The sequence below is a fragment of the Schistocerca serialis genome, chromosome 5, assembly GCF_023864345.2.
Source record: "Schistocerca serialis cubense isolate TAMUIC-IGC-003099 chromosome 5, iqSchSeri2.2, whole genome shotgun sequence".
NCBI classification, from domain to species: Eukaryota; Metazoa; Arthropoda; class Insecta; order Orthoptera; family Acrididae; genus Schistocerca; species Schistocerca serialis.
In genome coordinates this window covers 165,339,154-165,358,318 of record NC_064642.1, presented here as the reverse complement: position 1 = coordinate 165,358,318, position 19,165 = coordinate 165,339,154, and the positions used below count along the sequence as shown (strand labels likewise).

At 41.4% G+C, this 19,165-nt stretch overlaps 1 protein-coding gene across 1 annotated transcript in view; it reads right to left on the bottom strand.

Annotated features, from left to right (window-relative positions):
- The window catches only part of LOC126481822 (protein bric-a-brac 1-like), a 1,776,705-nt gene that overhangs the window by 1,737,619 nt on the left and 19,921 nt on the right, over positions 1-19,165 (bottom strand). Inside the window, exon 3 of the mRNA XM_050105780.1 lies at positions 15,632-15,710. The gene's annotated coding sequence lies outside the window, so the exon portion shown is untranslated. The remainder of the gene's footprint in view (positions 1-15,631; positions 15,711-19,165) is intronic.

Below are 19,165 nucleotides of genomic sequence, written 5' to 3'. Positions count from 1 at the left end.
ATTTATTTAGGTAAATCTGCAATCTTTGTGATAACTTCACATGTGGGGAAATTCTTTTTGGTGTGTGTGTGTGTGTGTGTGTGTGTGTGTGTGTGTGTGTGTGTGTGTGTGTGTGTGTGTGTGGCTTTGCACAAGATGGTTATGCACAATTACATAAGTGCTGAATATATTTAGGAATATTCGAAAAACACAATCCTGTAACTTCGCAACAAAATCGCGCGGAATTTTCGACTTGAGTACCATAACCACTTAACCTCACATATTTATTTACGCTGTATTTCATCGTTTGGAGGTTAGTTATTTTCACATAGGGCGCTTCTAACACTGTTTTCTACCGTAGGGCAACAACACACCAAAAATACTTCGCCACAGTGGAATAATAAAAATCGAAAACGGACGATAATGTAAAGAGTATCTTGAAAATCATGTGAACAGCCGTCTGATGATGAACTTGCCAGTTCAAAACCGGTAACGGCGCTATTTACCTAAATAAATAGCAGTATTAATAGTGGCTGGTTGCTGTTTTCTTCTTTGTAAGAATTAACCTACATGATATTTGTCCTCAAGTCAAGGATTACTGCAGTTTCAACCATTCCGATGGCTTCTTATTAATGGTCTTTGCGTCTTGGCCTCATCGGCACGCAGATGTAAAGGAATAGGCTGTGTTTCGAAAGCGTGCCATGGTTTTAAGGTGATTTATTTTTCCAATGAATAACAAGTTTTCACCATATTTTTCGCATTGCCGTTTCTGTATTGTTTCAATCTTTGGAACGTATCCATTGTAATTCTTCAGAATGTCTTCGACAACGAACTGGCATTCATCCTCATTTGCTTCCATATTCTCACAATCTCTCCTGGCCGTCCAACAGGACTATGAATTGTACGATCAGACTTGGACAACCTTTTGTAAAATTACCGTGGTACCTACAACATGTGATCAAAAGTATCCAGACACCCCCCCCCTCCCCCAAAACATACGTTTTTCATATTAGGTGCATTGTGCTGCCAGGTACTCAGTAGTCATTAGACATCGTGAGAGAGCAGAATGGGGCGGTCCGCGGAACTCACGGACTTTGAACGTGGTCAGGTGACTGGGTGTCAATTGTGTCATATGTTTGTACGGGGGATTTCGACGCTCCTAAACATCCCTAGGTCCACTGTTTCCGATGTGATAGTGAAGTTGAAACGTGAAGGGGCACGTACAGGGCGACCTCGTCTGTTGACCGACAGATACCGCCGACAGTTGAAGAGGGTCGTAATGTGTAATAGGCAGACACCTAACCAGACCATCACACAGGAATTCCAAATTGCATCATGATCCACTGCAAGTACTACGGCAGTTAGGCGGGAGGTGAGAAAACTTGGATTTCATGGTCAAGCGACTGCTCATAAGTCACACATCACGCCGGTAAATGCCAAACGACGCGTCGCTTGGCGTAAGGAGCGTAAACATTGGACGACTGAACAGTGGAAAAACATCGTGTGTAGTGACGAATCACGGTACACAATGTGGCGATCCGATGGTAGGGTAGGGTATGGCGAATGCCCGGTGAACGTCATCTGCCAGCTTGTGTAGTGCCAACAATAAAATTCGGAGGCGGTGGTGTTACGGTGTGGTCGTGTTTTTCATGGGTGGGGCTTGCACTCCTTGTTGTTTTGCGTGACACTATGTTTTAATCACCTTCTTGCTTCCCATTGTTGAAGAGCAATTCGGGGATGGCGGATGCATCTTTCAAGACGATCGAGCACCTATTCATAATGCACGGCCTGTGGCGGGTTGGTTACACAACAATAACACCCCTGTAATGAACTGACCTGCAAAGAGTCCTGACCTGAATCCTATAGAACACCTTTGGGATGTTTTGGAACGCTGACTTCGTGCCATCGATACCTCTACTCAGTGCAGCACTCCGTGAAGAATGAGCTGCCATTCGCCAAGAAACCTTCCAGCACCTGTTTGAACGTATGGCTGCGATAGTGGAACTTGTCATCAGGGCTAAGGGTGGGCCAATACCATGTTGAACTCCAGCATTATTGATGGAGGACGCCACGAACTTGTCAGCCATTTTCAGCCAGGTATCCGGATACTTTTGATCACATTGTGTATTTTCAACAGCAATAAGATCAATGTGTCGGACTCGAAATTTCACTTGAGCTATCCAGTCAACCAATTTTGTCGCCATTTCCATTAACGATTTAGTAAAAGTCTTTGACGTAACATCATTAACACCATTTCTTTTAGAAATCTGTTTCTTCGACTCTTTTTTCATGTAATCCTGTGACGCGTCTTCATCACAAAATAAACAATTTGTTTGAAATCTAGTTTTTGAACTGAGGCTCGATAAATGTGCTCATTTTACACTGCACCTAGTGCAGCATAGATTTCCTGAACTTTTCAGGAACAACAGTGGCACATTTCAGCAGACCAACATGTTTACCATCCTTTCTCATCTTTCTTCTCTCTATAAACGCTCGTATTCTTCCGCCTTCACTGTGATTGCATCTATAACGTTCACAGCATTTTCACCACAAATGAAACATCCAGACACTGCACTGACGAACGTAACAAAACATGGTCACCTGACAACTGTGAAGCATTAAAAATAGGCGCTCTGCCGAAGGATGTTTGCGGCGATGGTAGAGCAACGAAACTGAGAAATCTTAAACATGGCTGTGATTTAGCAACTTCATAAATTTGGAGATGTTGAAAAAAAAAAAAAAAAAAAAATCAGCCAGCCAATTGCAAACCACGCGCCTAGAACCGCTCGGCCACTCTGGCCGGCCCCAGAAACCTATGTCAAAGGCTAAATAAACCTTCGGTTTGCAACCGGTTGGATGATTTTTCAACCTCTTCAAAATTGATACAAATAATGTACTGATACATAAACGAACAAGCGTGAACGCTGGAAGACACCACCTAACTGAAAGTAAAGAAACTGAAGTTGGTCGTGATGTGATGTGATTTACAGAAGGGATGTCCCAGAGGAATGGTCGGTATTCATGGATATGACAGCAACGATTATTCGAAGCTAAAAAGCCTAGCAAACATGGACTCTAAAATGCATAACTTTAAGAGCTATGAACACTTGTTCATCTACGCTACAGTGAAACATCTCTTCTATTGATTAGGTGCTCACAGCTCTTAATCTATGCCTCTTTGCTAGACCTTTTTGCTTCGAATGATCGTTTCTTTTATAACCCTGAATATTGACCATTCCTTCCGGGAAACACTGTATAACTGAACAATGGCGATATTTACTTATCAACTAGGTTTTTTTTTTTGTATCTTTCTTTGTCTTTGAAAACCCAATTTGAGGCTCCACTACTTTTCTCCCATAAAATTTTGCGTCAAATTTGTCAGTTCTGAGATGTTGCACGTTTTTCTGCGACGAAACGACTGTTTTTGGGAAAGAGAGAAAAATTACCGGTTTCTGATGTAGCTTTCCTATGCGAAAATTTAATGAAATAGCAAAGTTATGCTACGAGATCGATGCAAATGTAATGCTCTACAGTTTTGGTAACTTAGGCTAGCTTTATTAAACGCTTAGTTTCAGAGTTATTTGGAGAAAATAGAAAATATACAAAATTTTGGTGGTTTTCTCTTCAGAATGCCTGGAACTTCACGCAGAAATCGGGGAAAAGTCACATTTTTCATGCTGGGGGTATAATTGTGTGATTAAAAGAGCTTGCGGAATTTCACTAATTTTTGGGAGACAAATCACTTTTGGAACTAACTGTACTGGCATAAATTAGCCTGCCTCCTTGTAACTGGTGGAAGCGCGGCGGCGGTGGCGGCGGCGGCGTGGTGCAAGTGATGTCGATTGTCGGCAGCTTCTCTTTTGTTTTCATAAAAATTATGGAAATGTGTTTATAGGAGACCGTCCAAGTGTGCTTGGGATAGTTTTTTAATACAAACGAAAGAATAATAAAATGTTATATAGAACAGTCTTGATAGCATAAAAACACTTATTCATCAGTGGTGACCGGGTCCAAGCGATTGGATCTTCTTCAGACCGTACTCCAGTGATTAAATGTGGAGGCGACGGCATGGAGCACCTGTGGATACCACCCACCGATGTCGACATCAGTCGGTGTTATCCACAGTTCTGCTCCACATATCATCACTGGAGTAGGGTCCGAAGACGATCCACATCGGGTCGAAACTGGTCATCAGTTACGAATAAAAGCGTCTCTTTATGCGATCACGACTGTCCTATGTAACGTTTTATTACTATTTCATTGCGATCGCTGCTGTTCATAATATGTTTACAACGATTATCAATATAACGAACGAACTACCTACGCGCCGGTCCTCGTTTAGTGAATTTTAACTAAGACTTATTAAAATCTACTGATTTCCATCAATCAACTACTTTAGACAAGAAAGGTCCGAGCTTACCCGGAACAGTTGTATATAGGAAAAAAAAAAAAAAAAACAGTACGCCTCGGGATGCCCTCAAAAATTAAGACAAATCGGGGGAAACCCAGCCGTATGGCAGGCCTGCTACACGAAAAAACTGTTTTCGACTGCCGAAACTGAACAATCGAGTAGGGCGGTGACAAGAAAAGCTTGGCTGGCGTGTTCGCTTTCGTGCGTATAGACACAGATAAAACATTTACATCAATGAAATGATATTATCATGTTGCATTGTTGGTCGGGAGGCCTCCGGGGAAGTTCGGCCGTCGGGTGTTAAGTCATTTCAGGCGACGCCACATTGGACGACTTGATTCGTTGATAGACTAAAACAGTTTTCGTGAGTGCAATGGACGCAAATCGGTGTACTGCCGGTGAAACAATGAGTGTGCACGATATCAGGTTTGGACGTTTCGAAGACTGTGCTTCGATGTGAATAAGCCTTGAACTACATCATATCAATCAATGAACTGAAACAGCTTCGCGGGTGCCACGCTGTAGGCCGTTCCATAGACGAATATTCTCAGTAAATATGACAGTGCCACGAATTTCAAATTGTTCACACTTTGGAACTACAGTTCCACATCAAGATGGCGACGACGGCGAGATTGTATGATAGTTTTCTCATTATCTTTAACAGATGTATAACGGATATAGAAATATTTTCAACGGAGAATCGCCAAATAAAAGCATCACACGTCATCGCTACCACTCTTATCTCGGAATCCTGCGTAGGGGTGGGATGCAATCAACTATCAGTCGCAACAATAATGCGGTACCTGTTTCCTCTTTAAAATGTTTTTTTTTTTTTGGTTTTTTAAGTCTTACGGTTGTAATTACACGACCTACGACAAAATTTTCACTGTAACAGTAGCAACATGCAAATTAGTGTTTGCTCCACATCCTTTCACACAATGTTCCTACTATTTAGTAAAATAATGGTCACACCTGCTCCCATTCATTCTAAATTTTGCTTACGTGCACAATGTTCTCGTGAAAAACTAATTCAACTTATCGTCTGAGATCAGTGGTACGGTTAGTACAGCCTTACGTGTTCCTTCATTTCTCCAGGAACCAGACCAATCTTTTGACCACCTACAGTATCTTTAAAATTAGTTGGCTCACAGGGAGGGAGGGGAGACATGCAGCTGCGCAGGTAACACCAGTGGCGAGCTGGCTTTCCCTACCACGCCGCCAGTGGTTCGATTGGTAAATCGTTCGTTGCCTCGCTGTAGATGCATTTCTGTGTTCGTCAGATCTCTTTATAAAAAGTGGTATTTTCTGGCATTGAAGAGTTCTGCAGCCGTCAGGTATTGTGAACGAGTGTTTTGTGTCGGCGTTGCATTAATATCAACTGTGCAGCACGTCTAAACACCAGGTTCGCATTATAAGTTTTCGTGTAAGAACACGTTCACTGGCTGTGGAGATAATGTTCTGCTGCGTATATTCTTCCGAGTCCGACAATAGTGGTGGACAATGCGCGTATTTTGCTCTGGGTAGAAAGAAACGTTCGAATGGAAAGGCCAATCACTCCAGTTATCAGGTCGATGAATTAGCTAACGCTAATGGGCATAGTTTAATCAGGTTTCCTCCGCATCACGCTCATTTAAATCCGCCTGAGACTATATGGGCCTGGGTGAAAAGTAATGTGTTAAAAAACAGCAAGAAATTTACTTTCAATGAGGCTGAAATGCTAACAAAAGAAACCACAGGAGTGGTCTTGAATTGTCAGCCGTACTGAGAAGGTAGTTGAGGAGAGAGATTTGTGAAGGACTATGATGAGTTTAAATTAATACGTAACTTCTCTTGTTGCCATGTTGAAATTGCTTCTTTTGCCAAGAGTGTCACTAAACATTCTAACGCAGTTGAAAAAGAAATTGCGACAGAAGGCAATAGTTAATGAAAAAGCTCATACTCAGTACAAAAATCAATATGTAACTTCTTCACTTACATTGTTGCAAGACCCACAGCAATTCTCGTTTCACAGAAAATTACATTATTTCTTTTAAAAAACCTGTTGTTACATGGCTGTTGCAGTAAATATGGAAGTTTCACATATTAATCACATCGCAAAATACTCTCCTCTTTGCGTGCTATCATTTACCAAAATGTTTATAAAATAAAAGGGATTTGTGAATATTTCACTCTGGCTTTTTCACTGGAGCATGCGTTCGTGACACAGCGCTCTATACATACACACCATTTTCTCGAGCCTGGAGAAAGATAGCGATATCTTTCCAAGTTTGAAGACTAATTCAGTATATCATCTACGTTTCATATGCAGCAACATACGACGTAACAAGTGCGAAACGCAAATTTACAGCGACCCTTATTTTTCACACAAACTTTAAGAATTTCTTGCAGTAATTATATCTAATACCGAAATATCTCAATAACTATGTCCATTCGCGATGATGATGATGAAATAAGCTAAAAGATGTGCGAGAATAAGAGTTTATTACCGAATAGTTTCTTTAAATTTGTTTGAATGTAGATTGGCGGCTGCTATTAACTCTGACAAGCGAGCCTGGCACACTCCGCGCCGAGTAGGCCTGGAGTTATCGTCACTTGCTCAGGCGTTCAGCACACGCTGCCAACTACGCTTCCCTCGACACGCTCAGTACTACTGAACTGTCAATAGTAGCGACTAATTTTAAACGCACTGTACTTAACAGCGTGTTGGTCCATCTCTAGAACGTTATACAGAAGCGATTCTGCATGGCATGGATTCTACTACAGTCCGATTAAAATTACCTGATAGTTGACATCTTTCACTTGCCGCTACAGTGTTGCCACAGCCTCTGCCGGCTACCGCTGGGTTATAGGCGACACACAAATACTGTTAATGTGTAACGCGGAGCAATGCTGAAAGTGACTGCCGCGAGGTATGACGGAAATCAGAGAAGCTGAGTTTAAGTGACCTATGACTGAAGTGCGGCACACGACGGGTTCTGCAGCCCTTAATTTAAATCCATGTCCTAACCTAACCACATCTCGTGACGTGCATTGTATCCAAGGAAACGGCTATCAACAGTCTGCGGCAGAACTAAAATTACGATCGCTTTGTTCACGGCGTTTAAGACTAACCTGCACGACCAAATTCGGGGCAGAAAATTTTCATAATGTTTGTCAGCATAGCCATCTTCTGCAACAAAATTTCAGTTTTAGCGGTAAAAGCAAACTAATTTCTCGCTGTCATTCTTACCTGATAATAGTCTCACGCCGGCTACACAGGATGCCGCATTACGAACCGATGAGCAGTCTTGGTCGGGAGTTGATTCCAATTACAGGTGACACAAGCAGGTTACAAACGAAGAAAGAATGGTATGCACAAAAAAGTAATACGATGATGAAAATGAAAGAACTACAAAGAAAAAATTACATTTAAACTAACTGAATAAAAATGATAAAGTTTTTTGATTAGACTTGGAAGAATAAAAATTTTCGCTGTATCTGCCGAGATCCGAACTTTCGATCTTCTACACTCCAGTTTATACGCTAATCATTACGCTATGTCATTACACGTTACACACTGTTGTATTTATGACTTTGGTCTCTTCGTTATAAGTAGTTGACAGCCTTCAAAAATTCGGCTACGTGCAATGTCGTGCGAAGCTAATCTAATGTAAGCCGACCTCTGTGGTAATAATAACTGTATGAATGACGCTGAATCGTGTGTTGTGCGAAAGGATCCAGTAGTTCTTGATTAGTATGTATGAAACGTGTGTATTTTATTAGCATCGTTGTGTGTGTGGTTTTTAGTGTGTTATCAAGTGTGATGAAATAAGAAGTCACAACAGCTACAACGGGTGAAGTGTCAACTATCCCGTAATTTTAATCAGGTCATAGAGCTCGGTAGGTTTCCAGAGGTACGTAGCACCATATGTCGACCCACGTCACTAATTTCCGCAAATTACGACCACGTGGTTTGCGAACGCGGAGCTGCGTCGTGGATATGTTTCATCAGCCTCAGATCAGGCGAATTTGGTGGCCAAAACATCAACGTGAGTTCGCTACCCCCATCTTTTGACGTCTTGCTGGTTGATGCCAACGCCAGCGGGAAGGACATCATGCATAAAGGATGCGGGTGGTTCGCATTAATGTTCACGAATCCCACTGCATTCATAGTGCCATCGATTAATACCACAGGTCACAAGGAAGCGTAAGTGAACGTCCCCAAAGCGTAATACTGCTCTCACTAGCCTACGTCCGTGGCGTGTTGCATATTTTGAGCAGCCATTCGCCTGGATGACGTATCCGTACACGATCATCGACCTAGTGTAACAAGAAACGTGAATCATCCTGCAAGGCGACGCGTTTCCACTGACTCATGGTCCAACCTCGATGATGCCATAGCGACTACAATAGTAATTGACGATGTCGTCGGGTGAACATGGGAACATGCGCGGGACGTCTGCTGCGGAGCCCTGTTCAACAACGGACGCTGAACGGTGTGCTCCGAAACACTTATGCCAGCATCTTACTTTGCCGTCACGTATGCCACAGATCGTTGCCTATACTGCTTCACAAGGAGGGCAAGCCTCCAGCCTCCATGTTCTGCGAAGAGGCGTAGACGACGAGTACCTTGACGTCAACTCGTGGGTTCACCGTCCTTCAACCACTTTCCGTAGATGCCCACGACAGTAGCACGCCAACAGCCGACCAAGCTCCGCTTTTCCGAGAAGCTCGTTCTCGGGCGAGCCGCCGGATCATTACAATCTGCCCTTTGTGACAACGCTCGTGGTCTCGCGGTGGGCAGTGGTCACAATGCTTTGGCTCATCGGCGTATTTCGTGATTAAAAACGCAGTAGTACTGTCAAAGAAAATGTGGCTCCATGCGCCACGTAAAGCTATGGCAGCATACTGAGCGGAAGTTCACTGACTCTTCTCCATGACACGAGAGTGAATATTGTTACTATTATTTTCTGTCACTCGTTCGGAACGCATTTCTTGATCATTTCGCATCCGTTGGCCATCTTTATACGTTGGCCATCTTTTCGCCGGTCAAACGCCACGTGCTTCGTTTGTTTCAGCGGGACTCGGATTGCTCGTCGCCCCCTGGCAGGTCCGGAGAGGGCAGTTGGAAATCTAGAGTTACTCGGAAACCCAACGTTACTCGCCAGCTAAGAGGATCGACTGAGCTGCTCTCGTTTGTAGTCTTGTAGCTATTGTGTAGAATACAAAAGCAGAGGGTCTTATGTTCGAATTGGAAGGCCATATGTTCGAGTCTCGACAGAACTTTTTCCTTGTTTTAATTTTTTCGTCCGTAGTATGAAAGTACAGAAGCGAAAACGACCCCCAAAAGCAGCGGACTGCGCCAGAAAAAAACAGTCATTAGGACAGTGCAGGGCGACTGCAAGGATGGCCCGTCGCAGACTGAGGGGCGCTCGTTACGCAGTGTGCGCGGCCACCGGCTTCAGCCGCACCACTCGCCAGTTCCTCTCTGAGGGCAGAGGCAGGGCGACAGCCGGTCTGATGGGCGTGCCTCGTGCAAACTAAATATTAGTTCTGTGTTTGTGTTGTTATCTGTGGAAGTTAAAATATTGATCCAGGGAGCGGGCGAGCGAGCAGTAGCAGCTGCGGCGGCGGCGAGAGGAGCGGCAACTCTTGACTACTACTCGCTAGCACCCGCGTACACTCCGACAGCCACCCCAAGCGTCCGCACGAACAGGCACACCCCTTGCCTCTCTCTCGTCCTGTCCTTTACTGTCTATCTACCTCTCTCTCTCTCGCTATCCCCGCCAGCTCTCCCGCCCCAGAATTTAACACACAATTACCAATCAAGAGATAGGAGCAAGAGCGTCCGCCATTGTTCTGACGGTGTGGCAGCGCGCCGTGCGGCGGGCTCGGGGTGGGGGGCGTCGCTGGTAGCGGCAGCACAGGCGGCGGTGGCGGAGGAGGAGGAAAAGGATGATGATGACGGAGGTGGGGAAGGGAATAGGGAGGGAAGCGACGAGGCGCAGCGGCCGCCGCAGAACGGCAGCAGTAACCTGTATGTGAGACAGACACACACAGGAGATGGCTGCACCGTACACCCCGTGACACCGCGCTCTGCAAAGCTCTGCTACGCTGGCCTACATCGAATGGATGACAGGCGGCAGGCCTAACTCTGCCTGCACTTAACCCCCCCCCCCCTCCCTCCCTCCACCATCACCGCATGCAGAAAGACAGTTATCTCGAAGTAGTACGCGCCAAAAGGAGGCACCTGTAGAGCCAAGTTTTTAGAATCACAAACCTGTAAGAAAGCTGCATGGTAAAATTCGATTCACACTGGACATCAGTGGGACACAAGTACCAACACCATCAAAGGGAGGTGTGTTCATACTAGACAGAACATCAACATATTATTTCGAATAGCCCACTACAACTGGGTTTGTGTGGTGTAAAATGTCAGAATATAGTACCAGAATTAAGAAACTAACAATGACTGCATTTATTAATGACCAAAGCAAAATTCATAATGGTAGCTGTGAGGTGAATTAAAGAATACAAAAAGACACATCCAAACATTCCAAACCAGCAAGAAGAGAAGTACCAAATAACACAAAAAACAAATCCATTTTCTGCTGAACAGAGCTGACTTTTTCACTGGGAAAGTGACAGATTCTTTAATGAAAATTGTTAGACTGGTTTATGTTCTTATTTCTGCAAAATTTGGACACTTTTTCTTTGTATAGATATTGTACAACTTGTATAATTTTCACTTTCAGGTACTTGGGCTCTTTTCTGGAAGAACACTCACTGAAAATAGTAGCCTAACTTATCACAAAACATTAACTTCTGAAGTTAGCAGACAACACTATTTTTTCGCCACCACCATCGACACTGGCTTCCCAAGAAACCTTGCAGTGACATGCAGTTCTGCTCTGTCACCGGTTAGAGTGAAAGGCACCGTTCAAAATGTACTGTGGAATATGTCGACATCCTGTATGAATTGACATTTAGATTGTGTTATCTTAAAAAAAAAAAATGGCTCTGAGCACTATGGGACTTTAAACATCTGAGGTCATCAATCCCTAGAACTTTGAACTACTTAAACCTAACAAACCTAAGGACATCACACACATCCAAGACTGAGGCAGCATTCGAACCTGTGTTATCTTTATTAACTGAAAATTCTGTAGATGAGATTCATTGTGCAGAGGCTAGAAAATATGGGCACAACAATGGGCACATACCAGGGTACTTGAGTGTCCAGTAAACAAGAGATCCACTATTGCATTTCATTTGTTGCAGTATTTAAATAATATGAACTCTTGCTGTGCAGTTATACATCACAAAACACATTACATTCTTGTGTGCACCTGTGAAATGATCGTGCTGCAAACATTTACATTTTTCAACAGTCAACAATGTTAATTTGCAGAAAATGGAGGGAATAGGCAAATAGTTCAAAATGTTTCTAAACTTTAAACTATGTTTTAGCAAATGTGAAAGTACTGTGTGCTGCAGTTGCCCTAGGACAACAAAAGCAGATATAATAGTATTTTTAAGGAGGGAAACTTGAAAATAATTCTAGTTCTATCATAGCAGTTCACACAGTTATACTTTATTTTATGTCTGTGCTGTCACAACATATTATACTCAACCTGGATGAAAATAAACTATCACAAAAAATACAGAAAGAGCCACAAGATGCAAATAAATTGATCTATTCAAATTGTTGTGCCTTGAGGTTTCCAAGTCAAAGAGTCTTTATTCAGAACCACAAGAGGAAAAGGAAGAAACAAAGATGTGATATTACAAAAAGTTTATAGAGAATACTGGGTAGGCTTTCATATAAAGTTAGAAACAAAATAAATGTCTCTTCTTTTACAAACTGCATTAGATTCTTATGGGTTTATCCATTCTCTCACTCTGGTGAATTATGTGTGGTATTTCCTCTGTAGTTTCACAAAGAGGAAAGACTACTTGCAAACAGAAAATTTTTGTGTAATGTATGAGCCTGACAAAGACTGTATTAGCCTTGGCCTTAGTTCAGTTGTAATTAATCACAAACTTTTAAATTTACATTATTTGTTTCCTCCATCCTCAGAACTTGAACCAATATTTTTTTCTTCAAAAACACGAAATTTCCCTGTCCAGCCATTATTTATTGAAGTATTGCTCTCCTACTTATATCGCCAGCCAGGTTCAATATTATAGCATTAGGTGGGGTTCCCACTGCAAATTTTTCAGCCCACTGCTTTCCCTTCCGACATCTATTGCACAAACTGATGCACGAGTAAAAACGAATGAAAGTGTTGACCTTACTCAGTAATTTAAAATAATTCACATATATTTGCTTAGCACTCCTCCCCCCTCTTGTCATACTTTCATGAGCCCAATTATCACTTGACAGAAGGTCTCATCAAAAATGAGTAAGTTTGAGGAAAAAGGATTTGAGCACGGAGGGGAGGGGGGAGTTTGGTAATGGAATTCCAAATCGAAGACTTTTGAGACAGGTCACCTGGGAGGACATTGGGCCTACGAAACTGGTCATTTATGCCATTTTTTGAAATGTTACTGTCACATGTGTAATTGCTGTACCTTCAAGAGTAACACACAATAAAAAAGGGCCAAGCTTCAAGATTTATTTTTCATATTTACTTTAGTTCTTTGATAGATTACAAATTTTAAAACTACGACAGAAAGCATACCTATACTCCCAAGAAAGAAAGGTTCAAGGTGAGTTACTGAGCCATTTCATCCCCTTGAGCTTCCAAAATTTCTTAGTCGCACAACAAATGTGACATATATGCAGCAGAATTACAGCAAACTACAAAACCTAACAAGTACATGCACGATATGTCAATGCAATCATACTGGCTCAGCCGTTCATGACAGCAGCTGTTACATTCTTTAATGTTTCTTTCGAAATAATTCTAGAAATTGACAACAGAAGGCAGCACCAGTCAAGTGGCAGGTTGCAAGACATGCCTACATTGTTCTCATATGAAATCGATCCAGCTTTCAAGTGATAGGTGGCTCACGTGTCGAGAAAATTGGAGCCCAACCTATACTCAGGTGCAACCTTTTTAACATAAAAGTTTCACCCCGAGCTATGCTAGGGCTTGGTCTCCAAAATGTTAAAGGAAATGTTTGGTAACAGCACACACTGATACCAAAATTGCACTATATAACACATGTCTGTTGCATTTAAAATGAAAAGAAATTTGGACACTATACAGTAACCAGTTGCAGTAATATTATAAATAATTAAAAATTGGATATAAATAGAAAATATGAGAACTGTTTCACATGCAGATAACATGTCTAATGCTTGAACTGCGTGATTCTCTCCTTCTGAACTGCAAACTGTGGCTCTCTCCAAGCAGTACCAGCACATTTGTAACTAGTACTGGTAAGCCACCACAAACCAAAATTATTGCCTGACACTTTTTTCATCTATAAATTAATGAAAATACATACCATACACAACGAGATTTCATAACATAAAGCATCCTTTCTCATGTGTACTAGTGTTATATGAAAATAGTAAGTTCTGGCAAAGTGTTAATGTGTATTATTTCTGTATATAAGAAATTACTGGCTGTCAACATTAACTTGGGCATTTCACCTATTGTTGCTTGCATACACATAATAAACAAATTATAATTTTCAGTCATGAAGTTTTAAATGTCTCATCTTTCGGGTGACAACAGTAATTAATGCTTCTGACACACAAACAGTGTGTTAATCATATGTGCCTTCTTGTATTACAGCCACATTATGAAAGTGTGAAAAGTTGAATCTGCAGATGAACAGTCAAAACAAAAATGCCATACAATATTGGAATATACTGCAACAGTAATATCTAATCACATTTGTAGGCCAAATGCCATAACAAAGGTAACACAAAATTCTTTCAAAATTTTGTGAACAGTTTCAATGAGACTGACAGGCTTCTCTCTTTTCCGAACTACTTATACCTTGATGTGGTTTTAAATGTTTGTCATTACCTTTCTACAGTTAACCTATAAACCCTGATTTTTTGTGATACTCTGTCTTTTTCTCAGTATTTGATAGGATCTGACACTGACAATTCTGCAGCCACAATCTGAAGGTTCTCTGTGATTGTAGACATTATTTCTCTCTGTACATATACTTTAGATCTTTATTTCAATTTTCTCATTATGTTTAAACTTGACTTTATGCCAATGGCACAAATGTGGAACAAGTAACAAATTCACCTATTTACAGACAAGCAATCAGATTGGAGATATTGTTTCCTTAAGCTAACTAACAGAACAGATTCTGCACATGAAATACAATGAAATTTAATCTTGTTCATGTTTGTCAATGGCGTAGTACTGGCGGACGTGAGGAAAAATGGAGGAGAGGGAGATAGAATTTTATATTGAACTGCATGTGTGAATTAAAACGTACATATAAAATGTTGATCCTGCAAATTTATTCTTTTATTTATATAAAGTTTCAAACAAATATCAGACAACATTTAGTAAACCAAACAGTTTAAGGATACAACTGCAAACTTTTAATGCATATGTACTACTTTTTTTTTGGAAGTAGTACTAAATGATAGGCCTATGCCAAAGTAAGGTACACATAGTTCAATAACTTATATAAAAGGAAGAATTATGAAGGGCAAGGGGAACGAGGGCTGGAAGACAGTTAGATGAGGTGAAATAATAGCAGCAGTGTTAGTAGTATGTCTAAGATCTGTACAACCCAGTGAACTTCACACAGTGCAATGAGGCTGCCATGAAATGCTGGTGTAATTTCAATTTCATGTTACCCCACAAATGTTTTAAATATGTGAGCCAAACAGTGTTTCAAATAAACGTGCAGCTACTTGCAAGGGAGTTTCACAGCCCTTTTGCATTGTAATAAAAGCATTCCATTTTTGCATGTTTTCCACAAATTAAACTCTGTGCAAAAGTTGAGGGAACATCTGAAATTGACATAATTTCAAATGCTACATAAGACTTTAACCAGAAGTAGATTCCAGAATGAAATATCGCTGTAATAGCTACTTCTGCAGAAGTCCATCCTCCTCAAAAGTAGACTTACTCATTATTAGTACTTGTTCTGGAATTACGCAATGGTTTACTATGAGAAATAAGTTTCTTCACATAAAGTTACTATGGAAACCAGATATCTCTCATTTGTGAGTGAATGAATCACTGCCTTCTTTAACAAGAAGCAAATTATTTGAATATGATTTTAGAATAGAAGTTGAAATAGCACATCACATGATGCACAGTGGTTACTTACCACAACAGGCAGGAAACCCCTTACAAGCAAGTGAGATTAAGAAAATGTTCACTTTTATGATGCTAAAAGTTTGTGGCAGCTGAAAATATAAAAATATTGTTTCAGAAAAGTATCCTGAGTGAATACAATTTCTAATTTTAGGTAACTGAAAAGGACATTGAGAAATTAATACACTCTGATAACACAACTATCGAAGACCTAACAGCACTGTTAGACAAACCCTTATTGTTATTTACATCTACATTTTCCTAGTTTGACATCTATACTGAATTATGAAAACTGGACACTTCATGCAGACTGTTCTTGTATATTGATGTGCCTACTAAAACATCTGATAACTATTACAGTATATATGATATTGCGACTATCTACCTTCTCATTAGTTATTTCCTTTCATTAATGCTAATTTTAATTTCAATAAATGTCAAATGTGTGGACTGAACTGTTATGTAAGTCTCATATCCTTAGACATAGCTGGAGATAACAAAGCCCACATTTTCAAGTTCTGGTGATACACAAAACTAACCCAGAATGGGAAGTATTTTCTCCCCACATCCCCTGAAATCTACCAATAACAAGCATGCGCACTACCGTAAGTTTACTTATTACCAGTATTAAATTTTGCTTGTGTCTCAGTATTCCCACTAAAATCATCTCCTTCCTTTGACTTTTGAGGACATTTTACCTGTCCACATCACAGCAACTTCAGCATCAAATGTCATGAATTTGCTTGGCAGAACATTATGACCACCGGTCTACTATTGATATAAACCTATGCAGGGGATAGCAGTGTCACCTGGCGAGGGATGATTGCTAGTGCACAGTGCACCATGATGATGATGTGTAGAATGGGGAAGACGTGTGATCCATCTGAGTTTCAGCGAGGGCAGATTGAGATGGGCCGAGGCTCAGCACAAGCATTTCAGAAATTCATGACTTGTTGGGTGTTTGATGAGTGCTCTGGTGACTGTCTTCAACACATGGCAAGACCAAGGTGAAACTGCATTCAGATGTTTTAGGGTTGGGTGGCTGCCCATCTTCACAAATGTTGGACATTATAGGCTGGGCAGACTGGTTAAACAGAACAGGCAGTGAACTGTGGCAGAACTAACATTAGACTTTAATGCTAGGCAGAGTACAAGTGTATCGGAACACAAAGTGCACTGAGTACTCCTAACGATGGACCTCCTCAGCCGACGACCCATCCAATGCCAATGTTAACACCATGTCAATGGCAACTATAACTGAAATGGGGGTGTGATCATTGGCACTGGACGCTGGTGCAATGGCAGAGCATTGCACAGTCTGACAAATCCCGATACCTTCTTCCTGTCAATGAGAGGGTGAGAATCCGCATCTTCCAGGGCAACAGCTCTTTGACACCTGTACTGCAGGAGGGAGACAAACTGCCAACAACTCCTTTACACTCTGAAGAACATTCATGTGGGCATCCAAGGGTCTGGTGGAGCTTGTGCAAGGCATCATGATGGACAAGGAGTATTGTACACTGGTTGCAGACCATGTACATCTCCTCAAAACGATCATGTCTCCTGGCGGCAGTGTCATTTTTTCAAGAAGACAATGTACCATGTCACAAGGCCAGGAGTGTGGTGGAGTAGTTCGAGGAACACAGTGGTAAGTTCCAATTTATGTACTGGCCACCCCCACCCCAGTTCTCCAGATAGCAACCCAATCGAAGAAAGCCGGGATGTGACTAAATGTGGCGCTAGAGCACATTGCTCCCCCACCTAGAATTTATGGGAATTAGGTGACCTGTGTGTGCAGATGTGGTGCACAATCCCTCCAACAATCTACCAAGGCATCATTGCTTCCGTGCCATGACGTTGTGCCGCTGTTACCCATGCCAAAGATGGACATACATAAGGCAGGTGGTCATTATGTTCTGGCTGGTAAGCGTATATCTTAAGATGGATTCAAAGAATACAACAGAGCAGCAAAAGGAGTCACTACTACTTTGATGCACCTGTGTAGACTTCACCATCATCATGATGCTCACTTACAACATGATGAAATACAAATTTAAAAATACATGGTGGACTTTCAAAACAGCCACTGTGGGAAATGATTCTCTCCCTTTAGAAGCAAACTGACTGGTTCTACAGGTGCCACTAAGTTCTGCCACGTACAAATCTCGGATGATCTCATTGCTTGGAAATGATTTACGAAATCTTTTCTGTTGATAGTGCACTTTTGGGCATTCAGCCAGCTGTTGATTTCATTTTACATGTAATATTTCAATGACTAACCCAATCACCTTCTTCAGGTACTGCACGCTGCGCTATTACATGGATTCACTGCCCTGATTTCAACCAGACTGGAAACTATTGTTGGTGCCATGCTGCTATTTATGGTCAAGTTAGAATCCTGGCAGCCACATTGATATTTATTTGTTTTTCAGAACCTGCACTGTTATTCCATGAAACATATTCTCTCTGTACTTTTCAGCTCTGGTGAATGAGATGCCTGGTGAGCTGTTAATAAACTGAGTGCCAAACAGCATAACTTGTTTGAACTGAAACATCCCCAATTTATTAGGTTTTCTAGCATCTTGAAGAAGATGATGCTGTAATTATGCCCAATAATGTAAACTGTTGCCTTCCCTGTCTTCTCCCCCTCCCCTATGCAAGAACATTTGTGTACTTGTTACAGTACACTAAATAATTCAAGAGCTTCAGACTCACAGAGGGTAAAAAGTCCACACCAGCTTCCTCTGTCACTCACTAATAGTGTGACTTCATGAGCCTTCCTGCCTCCCTCTGTTGTAAGTTAAGCATATTACTCCTGTTCCTAGTCATAAACAATATCATAACAAGAGCAGCAAATATGAACCATTGCAGTTAAACTGAGTTTTGTTTTCAGTTCTGCAGATATGTTGGTTCACATGTTCATTATGGATGAAATATTCAGATTAATGGAAGCATTTTGTACTGCTTTGCCAGCTCACAGCCAAATTGTCATCCTTCAACCTAACCAAGACCGCAGATTACACTATAAATCAGGATTATTTGTTGGTGCTTCCGGGATTTAAGAGGACGACTGTGTGAAAACTACAAGACATACAGAAAAATGACGTACATCATAGCAAAGTGCATCTCTGCAAGTTATTCACCACGATGTGGTTACACCATTGAGCTGCTGTGTCAGAATATGTAGACAAATCATCTGTTCCATGTTGTCACATCGAATTCTGCAGATCAGAAACTGAATTAACAGATTTACAAAGCTAGTAGCCACTTCACAAAAACTTTGGAGAGATGCTCTATCCACTGGTGTGTGTCTATTTTCTGTATCTCCTGTAGTTTTCAGTCACCTTCTGCACCCCCCATCCCTGGAGGGAATTACGAATAACCCTGTATTTTGTTTCAAGTTTGTCTTAATAAGATAGTTGACACTTTCTTATAGTCCACAGTTGTATTGCTCTGCATATACCAGAAGGTGGCCATCTTATCAGATGATTCCTTTTTTTACATGTCGTATTCTGTCAGTTCTGTCACACAGGAGATGTGGAATGAG